Consider the following 13,901-nt stretch of genomic DNA (forward strand, 5'->3'; position numbering starts at 1 on the left):
TTATTAATGGCTCTTTGGCAGTTTCTTGATTGGGGTATTGCTTACTTGGTCTGAAGTTGACCTTGAAGTTACCGTATTTTTCGGAGTATAAGACGCACCTTGAATACAGCATTTTTTTGCCTCCCGAAGGCCTGCCCCTTCACAAAAATGGCCGTTCAAACCATTATGGAGGCTTTCAGAGAGCTCCTGGGGGCTGGGGAAGCAGAAATGAGCAAAATATAGGCCGTTTTGCCCCAGCCCCAGAAGCACTCTATAATCCTCCATAAAGCTATGCATACAAATTTTGTGACAAAAAAATGGGCCCATTTTCACGAAAAACAGACTGTTTTTTGCTTGTTTTTGCCCCCCACCCCCCGCCCCCAGGAGCACTCTGCAAACCCCCGCCCCAAGGCTATTCATGCCTTTTATTTGAAAAAAAAACGGGCCTGTTTTCATGAAAAATGGGCCATTTTGGGGAGGTTTGCAGAGTGCAAAAACTTTTTTTTTCTGTTCAGAAAGCTCTTTAGTTAGAATAATTGATGAGAATTAGATTGATCAAGTGCTATGCCAGCAGAAACAAGTCTTAGGTACTGTAGGTTGTCAGCAATTTCCTTCTCCAGTACATGGATAAATACACCTGGAAACATCTACCTACCTACCTACTCTCTCTCTCTCACTACCTACCTACTGTATTTCTCTCTCTCTCTCTCTCCCTCTCCCTCTATCTACCTACCTACTTTTTTTTAAATTTGCCTCTTCAAAACCTTGGTGTGTCTTATACTCTGGTGCGTCTTATACTCCGAAAAATACAGTAGTCTAGGCTGCTGATTATTGGTGGAAAGGTGCTGGAGTTTTGGTTTTTTTGGGGGCTGGCTGCTAAGTCTATAAATGTTATTAATATCTATGTGTCTATTGGTGGCTGATTTGTCAGAGTGCCAGGCTTCTACCCTGTTTGCCTGAAAATAAGACCTCCCAGATAATAAGCCCAATCGGGCTTTTGAGCGCATCTGCTAAAATAAGCCCTCCCAAAAAAATAAGCCCTCTCCGAAAATATTGTAACATAGCAGCAGCCATGAGGTGACCATGCTCGCCACCTCCTGCACCTCAAAAATAATAAGACCCCTCCAAAAATAAGGCCAAGTGCTTATTTTGGGGGTCAAAAGAAATAAGAGCCTGTCTTATTTTCGGAAAAACACGGTAGAAATTTCCTGGCATTTTTGGACTTGGATTGTCACAAGGTCAACTTCAGACCAAGTGAATTACATGAAGTTAAGTGAATTTTGCCCCATTTTATGACCTTGTCACAAATGTCAAGTGCAATTGTTAACATGGTTCTTAAGTGAGTCTGGCTTCCCCACTGACTTTGCTGTCAGAAGGTTGCAAAAGGGGATCACATGACTGTGGGACACTGCAACTGTCATCAATATGAATCCGTTGCCAAGCATTTGAATTTTGATCACATGACCAGGGGGATGCTGCCATGGCTGTAAGTGTGTAAAATGGTCACTTTTTTCAGCACCGTTGTAACTTTGAACAGTCACTAAATGAACTGTTGTAAGCTGAAGACTACTTGTAAATCAGCCTATTGTTAACAGAAATTGGGATGTGGACAAATGGAAAATGCTTTAAACCCAACCAGATCCCTGAGTAACCCATTTTCTATTCGGACTTGCAGTCCCTCTCTTGGGATTTAGGAAGTAGTCTTCACTCTCCACCCCCATCCTGAGATGCCCACTTGTGAAGTAGGAACATTTTGCAAAACAAAAATGCACTCAATGATTAAACCCTAGTCCTTCCCATGTTTTCCCAGATAAATTATCTAGGTTAATTAAAACCTAATTGGTGTTTTCCATCAGGGTGAAACATGACATAGATAAGAACTCTTGAGAAACAACCTTTTTGTCAGGATCTAAATAATGTTTGTAACATTTCCTATCTAATGAAAAAGACAATTCATCATGAGCTGCTTGTCCTAATCTTAAATCTATCACTATAGTGGAATACCCATCTGACCTCAATTACTTCTTTTCAAGTTCTAGAGTTGGAGGGGATTTTTTTGTTTTGTTTTATACCTGGGAGTCAACATTTAACTGGTCCCAGCAGTTTGTTATTGTTATTGTTGCTGTTGTGGCTGCTGTTTTGCCCTGGCCTTTTTCTTAGCATGAAGGAAAGTAACTCATTAATAGCTCTATTTCAGTTTGGAGAAGAACATCAGCTTGGAGTGCCAGAGAAGTCTGTCCTCAGCCATATATTATGAGTCTTGGAGGAGGAATTTTTATTTATTTATTTGGAAACATTTATACCACTGCCTACTTGCACATGGCAACTCAAGGCGGCTTACAAAGCCATAAGAACGCCATATAGAAGAAATAAATAATAATAAAAAGAAAAATAATAAAACCTTCACACAGATACCCATCACTGGTGACAAAACACATGCATACTATGGACTCCGTCCCCTTTTGGGTTCCCCACAACTGCTGGCAGAAACATGTCTTCAGGGTCTTCCGAAAGAGTGTTAGAGTGGGGGCCAGTCTAATCTCCAGGGGAATGATATTCCAGAGTGAGGGAGCCACCATGGAGAAGGCCCTTCTTCTGGGTCCCGCCAGATGTATCTCCTTAGGAGATGGGACCCACAACATTCCTTGCCTCCGTGCTCTACTAGGTCAGGAAGATGTGGCCAGCAAGAGACAGTCCCTCAGATAGCCTAGTCCAAAGCAATGCAGGTTGAGCAGCTGCTTACAAAATTCTGCAGTGACACAAAACTGGGAGGTGTGGCTAATACTTCAAAGGAAAGGAAAGAGATTGGAGAAGATCTAGACAGGTATCAGCAGGGTGCTGAAAATAATAGAACGGAATCTTACAGGGAGGAAATGTGAACTTCTACACCTGGATAGATAAAATGAAAGGTCCAAGTATAAGATTGGAAAGCCTTCTCTGGATATCCTTCTAAAGCACATGTCAAATCTGAGGCAGCAGTGTGATGCAGCTGCTGCTGCAAATGCTATCTTGGGATGCATTAACAGGAACATGGAACCTAATTCAGAGGAAGTCATTGTTCCATTTTAAAGCATTAACTTCAGGAACGAAAGAGGAGAAGAGATGAAGACAACAAACTTGCCCTTTTGGGAAGAGAGCCTAAGGGTGAAGAACTTATTTTTGGCCCAAGACAACCAGAAATACCTAAAATAGATATGGATGATGATTCACTGAACACCTCAGCAGTCTTAATTCACAATAGACTAAAGAAGATTGCTGATCCAGTTCAAACTTCAAACTCATCTGAAGAATTATTAGTGGAAAATCAAACGAAACCAGTAATAAAGCTGAGGCGGCGAATATAAATATTTCTGATTGCATTTTACATTTAAAGCATTATCCCATTCTCTAATTGGTCCATTTGCTATATTATATTCAGTTCTGACCATCAAATTAAAAAAGGCGACAAGTAGCAGTTAGTTTAGAGGAAGCTGCCAAGATGGTAAAGGATTTGGAAACCAAGCCCTATCAGAAACAGTTAAAAGATCTAGACAGTGGTGGGATGCAAATAATTTAACAACCAGTTCTCTGCCCTAATGATTTCTTCCAACAACCAGTTCACCAAACTGCTCAGAAAGTTAGCAACCAGTTCTCCTGAAGAGGTGTGTGAACTGACTGAATCCCACCACTGGATCTAGATGTGTTTAGTCTACAAAGGAGACAAAGAAAAAGAAATCAAGTTGGATATATGTCAACCTGCCACATGAAATCGTGAATTCTCCTTTTGTGGTAATTTTCAAACCGAGAAAGAATGGTCATTGTTAGTGGATCTTGCATTGAGCAGAAGTTTAAACTAGCTGTCCTTTGAAGCCATTCTAATTCTAAGTTTCCATCTGGAATCATAGCATTTTTTTTTAGCTGATAAAGTTTCCAGTTATCTGTTCCTATAGAGATGTCTTGAATCTTTATTAGTCTGGGAATCAACCATCATGCAAATCAGGATTTTTAAAAAAACTTTTTGATTAAAAATAATTCAGCAAATATTCATCTCACAAATCATCAGAGAAACTTTTTTAGAGAGTTGCCAAAATTACTGAGAAAAGCAAACACGTGTATTTATTTTTAATGGCTTCTGTATTAACAAAATGAAGAGTACATTTGCCAGCATCAACTAGACTGCTTTTCCTTTCTTTCTTTCTTTCTTTCTTTCTTTCTTTCTTTCTTTCTTTCTTTCTTTTTCTTTTCTTTTTTTCGGGGTGGTGGTGGTGGAATTGTGAGACCTATTCACTCACTCACCAATAGACTAAGCTTATTTCAGGTTCATAATTCTTTTTTTTTGTTGTTGTTGTTGGGTCTTCTTCACAATATCTATTGTAGTCTCTATAAGTAATAGATTTGATGGAAGTCTGCCACAAGCACAATCTCTTTAATGGCAGCTTTGTCATCTCCAGGAACTCTGCTTTGTCCTGATATTGAATTTTGCTCATTTGGCCAAGATTAAGCTTGACAAAGCTAAAGCCAACATGAAATTCTTCCTAATTGACAGAAGGAAGGATTATGAATGTGAAATAATGAATGGTTAGATTAAAAGAGTGAGGAGGGGTGGGAAAAGCATTAGTGAGATTTGGAACTCTCGGCCTGTGAATCTTGTCTAGTTCCTGCCTGATGCCATTTTCTTTTTTTTTTTTTAAGAATTTTATTGGTTTTTAAACATTTATAGGAAAGGGTAGGTGGGTATACAAAAATTTTGGGCAGCTACATCGTGCTGAAAGTAGAAATCTCTCCAAATCTCACAACTTTTACAGAAAGAAAAACAAAAGATGAGCAAAAACAGCATCTTATTATACATTGTGTCAACCATATGTTCAATCATCTCTTTTACCGCTTTCTAACATATCAACAATTTCAATAATATTTCAAATACATTTGTTTTTGTGACCTGAGTCTTTTCAGTATTGCTCCCTCCCCCATGTCCTCTGGTGGAGCCACAGCCCCTCCCTCCCTCATATCTTGTATATTATGACCTTTTTCACTACCTCGTATAGTTTCGTCCTCTAGGAGGGAACTGTGTTTTTTCATGAAGGCCTCTGCCTCCAGAACTGAATTAATTCTAATTCTATTTCCCTCCCAGGAAATCAACATTCCTTCTGGCAATAACCATCTAAACCAAATTCCTTTATTATATAATTTCTTTGATAAGGAGGAATACTTCCTCCTCTTTTCTCTTACTTTTTTCGGAATTTGTTTAAGAATGGCAATTTCTTTATCTTTATATTTTAGTGGTCCCCCCCTTTGGGCCCCTAAAACCTCATCCCTTGTGGTCTTCCTAAGAAATTTAACGTGGACTTCCCTTGGAACATTATGTGTTCTGGCATATTCTGAATTGATTCTGTAAACCAGGTCCATATCCCACCACAACTGTTCTTTATCTCTCTTAATGTATTCTGCTAAGATTGTACACATAATATCCTTAAGGTCTTCATCTTCTGTCTCCGGTAGGTTCTGGAATCTGAGAAAAAGGGACCATGAAATTTTCCAGTTCTCCATTCCCCTTCTGAGTTGCCTTCACCTCCTCCCTCAGCCCAACCATGTCCTCCTCCAGTACTCCAACCCTCTGCTTATTTTCTATTGTTTGCTGCTGTGCATCTCTGAGCTGCTCTTTAAAATCTGTCAGTTCTTTTTTCAGTTCTTCCTGTCCCTTCATAATAGCCTGAAACATTTGGGCAACTGATAAGTCCTTTGTGCTCTCTCCAGCCACTTCTTGTTGTAAGAATGATAAAGTTTTTGTCTTTTGGGTCGTTGGGCTAGATGCAGAGGAGGCAGGCGCCGAGGCTGCCTTCCCTGGCGGTGGTTTTCTGGGTCCCATTTGTTAAACTCAGGGATAAGTGTAAATCCTTATACAGAAGAAATGGCATCTGTGGAATGCGCAGTTGGGTGATACCGAGGAGGCAGACAAGCCCAGTGTCAGGCCTGCAGAGGTTCCTTTAAGAATCTTTAGCCTGCCACACTTTCTTATAATTTCCTATGTGTTTCATTAGTGTAGTAGTTGGGAGGGGGGAATAGAAAGGAGTAGGATTATGGAATGTATTGTTGTGATTCTTCCTAGAAGCTCAAGGTCATCTTTTGTCTCCGCACCTCGACACCTGACCGCAAGCAGAGGGGTGTAGATGCCAGCGTGGAAGATGATGATTGGAACATGTGATGAATTATGGGGTGTGGGGATAGATATGAACTTTCAACTGGGTGAACCCACAGGATGTACATTAGAGTTGAAATTTCATAGCATAATGCCAACATGCCTGTATTATTAAATTGGAACTTTAAGGATGATTCTGTTCTGGACTCTGATTTACTTTTTCATGGTATTTGGAACGCTGACATTATTTCAACTCTCACATAATTTTTTTTACTTTCAGAGGGGTACTGAATCCCAGTTCTGACCCAATCCTGGGCAGGACAAAATTTCAGTGAAGATGGAGGAAGGAAAGAATGCAGCAGAGAAGGCTAAGGATAATGGATTGCTTATTTTAGTCGATACTATCTATGCACCTTCTAAAGAAATAGTTCAACTTGCAGAGGCAAGGGAAAGGGAACTTCAGCTGGGCACCCGGCGAAAGGAAACAAAACCAAGACTTTCCTCACAGATGGAATTAGACCTGTGAGATGAAGCTTCAGGATTTATAGTTTCTCAGGAATGCCTGCTAGAAGGAGAGGAGCCCCCCAAGGGAACTCCGACAGACGACTGGAGGATGGGGATAAGATCAAATGAATGGAGGTCTCAGCCGCTCTCACGCAGCCATTCTTTGATGGGCCTTCAAGACCAATTCGGACGCCTAAATGTGAGTGAAATCAAACCCCTCGGCCCCCCAGGACCACCCAGGTGGAGCCTGGCAAAACCCACATTATCCTTTCCCAGCAGAGAAACTGCTGCGCAGTGAAGTGGAGAACTTGGTTCTTTCCACACAGCCACCAGCGAATCAGCACCCACCCTCCTGGAGTGCAACAAAGTTGGGAAGTAAAAGCCAGCCAGCCGAAAGGGGCCTGGAGCACTTTCACCTCCCCCCCTCTGCAAAGTGGTGGCTCTGAACCCATGAATCAAGCCAATCCAAGTTGGGCTTTCTTCTCGGTTCATGGATGGGCTCAATGCCAGTGGGCGCCTACCCCTTCCCAACACCCAGAAGTGAATGTTAATCCTCAGTCACAGTTCCAAGCCAGAAGAAGAGAGTCAAATAATCCAAATCCTGAAAGACCATAAAACAGGGGAGGCTCCAGAAGAGTCCTTCGGGAGGTAATAGTAATATAAAGCCAGAAATTTCTTCAACGGTAGTTTCAAAAGGCTAGTTTCATTTATTAGAGTGAAGAAGAAGGAAGTGAGCCATCTTGGCTCCGCCTCTCACAGGGAACCAGGGAGCAAAGCATTCAAAGTTTCCATAAGGCTTTTAAAACAGCTCAGGAATCACTTGCAATTGTGATGTAAATCTTTCTCATAGTTAGTACAAGTGGGTAATTCAATGTTTTACTCTCTCACTCCATTCTGAGATCGAGAGATAGTTCAAATGCCACTTTAACCGAGGGGGGGGAAAAAAACCTCTCCAATCTTGCAACTTCAAATAGATTGAATCCACAACTTGCAAATAGCTATTGCTCATCCATTAAATGGTGTTAAAAGAGATTAGAGCTAAGTTCTCAGCACTTCACTGCAACTTCTGATTGATTATTTCCTTCCGGAATCCATTGGGCGAGGGCGCAGGCAGCCAACAGCTACGCCATGCGCCCCACCTTCGCTCCCCGGGTCCTGGGGCGAGACTGAAAACCCCTCGATGGCTGCCACTGCTTCTGGGGGCTCCAGCAAGCTGCCCTATGGCAGGGCGTCCCTCCAAGACCCCCTGTGCTCCCCAAAGGAACCCACCAGAGATATGAGCAGCGGACGGCAACGTCCGTCGCCTCCGGGAACCGGAAGTGATCTCCTGCCTGATGCCATTTTCTGACTCACAAAGCATCTTTAGACTGTACCTCCAGCATTCAGTGACAAAACCACTGATTTCCACAGGCACTATTGCTATTGTTTTATACGTATATAACCTGGTGTAAAGTGTGTTCACAGATATTCCACAAGGCTTAGGACATCAATTTGGTACACACACAAAAATCTCCAAAGGAGTCCACCCCCAAAGCCACAATAATAGCCTTTTCGTTTTTGTTTGCATTTTGCTTGCTTCACCATGAATTCCAGGAAGGTATTGTGATCTTGCCTGGCATCTCTTTCTAACCCTAGTGTGTGTGTGAAATTGTGTCTCACATGCTGGGATGCCTTTCTGACAATAAAAAAATAGAAATATCTTTGAGTTCTTTGATTTTTTTTTCTTCCCAGATTTTTCTCCATCTGGGCTACATTGTTATTTATGCACTATGTTGTCAACTGTTTTTCCCAGTGTCTCCTGATTATTTATGTCTGTGTGGTCTTCCATTCCTTTTCCAGATCTCTCGCTATCTTCCATAACAATAAATAAATTTAATAAATGAAATGCAGTTCAAAATAAAGTTTGGAAAAGAAAACACTGGAGTACTGGTCTCACCTTGAACCCAGACTTCCCTGAAGAAAACAAATACCGTATTTTTGGAGTATAAGACGCTCCAAAGTATAAGACGCACCTAGCTTTTGGGGAGGAAAACAAAAAGGGGGGGGGGAATCTGCTTCTGCCTTCCAGCAATTTGCTCCTTGTAGCAGACAGCAAACAGTACAGATGATATACATTGTTTGTGGTGTTACATTTCACACTATAATTGTTCGGATGCTGTTAAAATTGATGTGGCTTTCTGGAAGTATACATGATTCTCTGCTATTTAAAAGAAGATACAATAGCACTGAGCCTCTTCAGATCAAGCATTTATTTTAAAAAGCTTCTTCATTTTGTTAAGTTTATTTATTTATTTATTTATTATTTATTTCTTGGATTTCTAGACCGCCCCCTCTCCCAAAAAGGGACTCGGGGCGGTGTACAGTCAATGCAGATAAAAATACAATCATAAAACAATTAAATACATTTGGATGGAGGAAATAGGCTGTACAAGAAATAAATATATTCTAAAACCCTAAAAACATCCCCAATTAAAAACCCAAACCCAATTAAAATAAATCCCCGGGAGGTAAAACTAAGAAAGTGCCAGGCCAGCTGATTGAAATAGGTGAGTCTTTAACTTTTGACGGAAGGAACAGAGGTCGGTGGTGGTTCGAATGTCGGGGGGGAGGTCATTCCAGAGGGTTGGGCCCATCACAGAGAAGGACCTACTCCTAGGTGTCGCCCGCTGACACTGCCTAGCGGACGGCACCAGGAGGAGTCCCTCCCTGTGTGAGCGAATAGGTCGCAGGGACGTGTGTGGTAGGATGCGATCCTGCAGATATCTAGGTCCTATGCCATGGAGCGCTTTAAAGATAGTGATCAATACCTTGAAACGCACCCGAAAGGCCACAGGTAGCCAGTGCACTCCCCATGATAACCCGCGCGGCTGCGTTCTGAACTAGCTGCAGTCTCCGGATGCGTCCCAAGGGAAGCCCCATGTAGAGGGCATTGCAGTAGTCCAGGTGAGACGTCACCAGCGCATGAGTGACCGTGCGCAGGGCACTCTGGTCCAGTAGGGGGCGCAATTGGCGCACCAGGCGAACCTGGTGGAACGCCCCCCTTGCCACGGCTGCCACATGGTCCTCCAGTGACAGCTGGGCATCAAAGAGGACGCCCAAATTGCGCGCCCGCTCCACAGGGGACAGTTGTTCGCCCCCTATGGCCAGCGATGGTGTCAGCTGGCTGAACCGAGATGCCGGTACCCATAGCCACTCAGTCTTGGAGGGGTTGAGTTTGAGTCTGTTGTCCCCCATCCAGACCCCGACGGCTTCCAAACACCGGGACATCACTTCGACAGCCTCGTTGGGGTGGTTTGGGGTTGAAATGTACAGCTGAGTGTCATCAGCGTACAGGTGGTACTCAACCCCAAAGCCAAGGATGATCTCACCCAGTGGCTTCACATATGCGTTGAACAGGAGAAGCGAGAGGACCGACCCCTGCGGCACCCCACAAGTGAGTGGCCTCAGGGACGACCTCTGCCCCCCTGTCAACACACATTGCTTCCGGTCGGAGAGGAAGGAGCCGAACCACCGCAGAACGGTGCCTCCAACTCCCATCCCCTCCAACCGGCGCAATAGGATACCATGGTTGATGGTATCAAAAGCCGCCGAGAGGTCTAATAGGACCAGGATAGAGGAACAACCCCTATCTCTGGCCCTCCAGAGATCATCAACCAACGCGACCAAGGCTGTCTCAGTGCTGTGCCCGGGTCGGAAGCCGGACTGGCGTGGGTCTAGATAGTCGGATTCGTCCAGGTGTCGTGGAAACTGCTGCGCCACCACATTCTCAACAACCTTCGCCAAGAAGGGGAGGTTGGAGACTGGACGGTAATTAGCTAGCTCCATTGGGTCGAGCAAAGGTCTCTTGAGCAAGGGTCTCACCACCGCCTCTTTCAAGGCGGTTGGTAAGTAACCCTCACCCAATGAGGCGTTCACCAGGCCCAGAAGCCAGCCTCGTGTCACCTCCCAGGCTGCCAGTACCAGCCAGAAGGGGCACGGGTCCATTGAACATGTGGTGGGTCGTAGCCGTCCACGCAACCTGTCCAAATCCTCGGGGGCAACAGAGTCAAACTCCTCCCAGAATGGTCTCTCAAGATTCGCTGTTGACGGCTCGTCTGGTCCACTGACGGAGGTCCATCCGCTCCGGATCTGATCGATTTTGTCCTGAAGATATTCCCCAAACTCCTCTGCTCTTCCCTGTAAGGGTGTCTCTCGCGTCCCCTGCGATAAAAGGGAGCGGTTCACCCAAAACAGGGCGGCAGGGCGGTTATCCGCGGACGCAATAAGGGCAGCACAATGTCTGCACTTGGCCGCTCTTATTGCCACAAGGTAAGTCCGCAAATAGGCTCTTACCTGTGTTCGGTCAGATTCGGAGCGTGAGGACCTCCACCTGCTCTCTAGACGTCTCCTGTGGCGCTTCATCACCCTTAGCTCCTCAGTGAACCAAGGAGCCCGGGTGGGTCGATGCCGCAGGAGAGGTCACAAAGGCGCAACCCGGTCCAAGGCCCCAGTCGTCGCCCTATTCCAGGCAGTCACTAGGTCCTCGGAGCGGGAGCGGGACAAGGCTATAGGTATTGGCCCAAGCTCCGTCTGGAATCTATCCGATTCCATCAGGTGCCTGGGGCGGTACCAGCTTGTAGAGTCTGGTTCCGCCTCCTCGCGGTGGGGGGTAGCGCCAGGGAAATCCAGCCGGAGGGATGAGTGGTCTGACCATGACAGGGGCGTGATGACTAAGTCCCCTATTCCCAGATCACTCGTCCACTGTTCAGATACAAAAATGAGGTCCAGTGTGTGGCCCCCTTCGTGAGTGGGGCCCTGCACTAATTGGGTCAGGTCCATGGCCGTCATGGAAGCCATGAACTCCCGAGCCACCTCAGAAGCCGCTCCTGTTGACGGCAAGTTGAAGTCCCCCATGACCAAAAGTCTGGGAGTCTCAACTGCCGTCGCTGAGATTAGCTCGAGGAGCTCGGGCAGGGCTGCTGATGCATAGCGAGGAGCCAAGTATACAATCAGCAAGCCCCACTGCCTCCCTGGGCCCCAGTTCACACCAAGCGACTCACACCCGGGTATCTGAGGGACAGTGAACTCCCTCGGCTCTAAACATTCCCGCATAACCACCGCCACCCCACCACCCTTACCCAGGGCCCGGGGCTGATGGAATGCCCGGAAGCCTGGTGGGCATATTTCCACGAGGGGTAAACCACCCTCGTGGCCCAACCAGGTCTCCGTTATCCCTGCAAGGTCTAGCTCCCCCTCTGAGATCAACTCATTAATGAGGGGGGCCTTGTTGGTAACAGACCTTGCGTTGCAAAGCATCAGCCGCAGGCCCTGACTCTGTAGCACCTGTCCACCTAGACTGCAGGGGTTGGTACAAGCGACCGGGCGTAACCAGCAGCCACGGTCTCCCAACCGACCTTGGGATCTTATCCTGTCCTCGCATCCCCTCCTCCCCACAACCGTTGTGATAGGACAACCCCCTGCTCTAGTGACCTTTATATTCCCCCCCTCCACCGCATCCCCGTCCTTCCTGGACTCACCTGTCTGTCCGGCACTGGCTCTCCTCCCGGTCTGATTAGCCCTCCCCCCCACCCTGGAACCCCCTAAAAAAGATAAAAAACATTTTACTAAAAATCCCCTTAGCTTCCGGTTCCTGCACCTCTCGGGGTCCACGAACCCGTCCTCAAGGCGGGCCCTTGAAAGAGCCAAGGGCCAAGCCTGCGAGAGAGGGGCCTCCCACAGGCGGAGCAAGTCTAACCTCAAATAAGTTGTCTAGAACAATAATAAAGCAGTATTTAAAAAATAAGTCTAATAATTTGAATATTCTATAGGCATTGATAGTTATTGACTTACCTCCTTGCAGGTAAAAAAAATCTGCTCTACCTCCCAGCAATTTGCCTCCTTGCAGCAAAAGCAAGTTTCACTTTCAATTTTATGTTTCAGGCTGCAGGGATTGCCATAGCCTATTGCTGCCTCCGCAAGCCCTATTTTCTCCATTTGCTGCAAGAAGGCAAATTGCTGGGGGACAGAGGCCAAAGGGTGGAGGCTGGTGGGTGGGTGGGGCTACATTGGGTGTATAAGGTTCACCCAAATTTTCACGCTCTTTTAGAGAGGAAAAAGGTCCATCTTATACTCCAAAAAATACAGCATGTGGAGAAAAGAGGAAAACATCATAGAAAGTAAATCAAGATATCTTGCTAAACATTGGGAGATGCCTAGCAGAAGAACCTACAGGACCTCTGCTATTTCTTCTCATCCAAAAGGATGGCTCAGTGAAATTACGATAAGCTTGTCGAGTCAGAAGTCCTGATATTGCAGCCTTGAGCCCAAAGCATAACTTCCCTACACATTTCAAGTAGAGCTGATGCTTGCTACATGATGTGTTGGGAAGGCAGCCAAAGATGCTTCATGAAAATGCAGTTCCCTCTAAATTTCCAAGGCAACATTTTCTGTCTTTGGGCAGACAAAAGATAGCCATCAATGAGAAAAAGAACACAAGACACACAACATATCTCACACAATGTGCATCAAAATCATGAAAGTAGATTAACCTGGATGCCAACCCCTCATATTTCTTCATACACCAATACTTTGTTTTTCTACAAATGCCTCAAGCTAACACTTAGTCTCAACTGTGTTGGTGAACAATGTCCCTGTTTAAACCAGAATGCTTGTTTTGTCGTCCATAAGAGTAAAAAAGAGATTCTGGTCTTCTGCCGTGGGGGTGGGGGGTATGGACAGCAGTGAGAGACAGGTAATTGGAGGGGTCAATGGCTGTATTACTCAAAGGAATAGCTTTCCTTGAGATAGAGATGGGATGGTTCTGCTTTTTATTCAACAGCTAACCAATACCTAGTAGGTTTTCCTTTGCATATTATTGGTGCCAGCCCAATGAGGCAGAAAATTGCATCGTGTCATTTAATTTCCCAATCTTTGTTTTCATTGTATTAATCTTTTGGCTTTGCGTCACTTCATAATTTGAAGGCTCAGCTAGAAGCAAACCAAATGGAAATTCAGCTTACTTTCTTGTCTCGCAGAATATGTTAGCTTCAGTTTGGGAAAGTTTAATTCTGCATAATCCCAACCAAGAATAATAATCATCCCATTTTGTATGCAGTCTTATTCGTGTTGATTAAGCCTGCCCTAAACATCTTGAGAAATATGCACAAAAGTCAGTCACCAAAACATGATTAGCAAATAAGCTTCACAAAGGAAGCTGAGAGATTTTTTAAAAAAAGAAGAAGCCAAAAAGGCATACATACAGTAGCTGTTAAAGGCTAAGAAAATATATCTTTAAAAAACCAAACAAAATATATTTCACCTGCCT

The sequence above is a fragment of the Natrix helvetica genome (assembly GCF_964273705.1).
Source record: "Natrix helvetica genome assembly, chromosome: 2".
Taxonomy (NCBI): Eukaryota; Metazoa; Chordata; class Lepidosauria; order Squamata; family Natricidae; genus Natrix; species Natrix helvetica.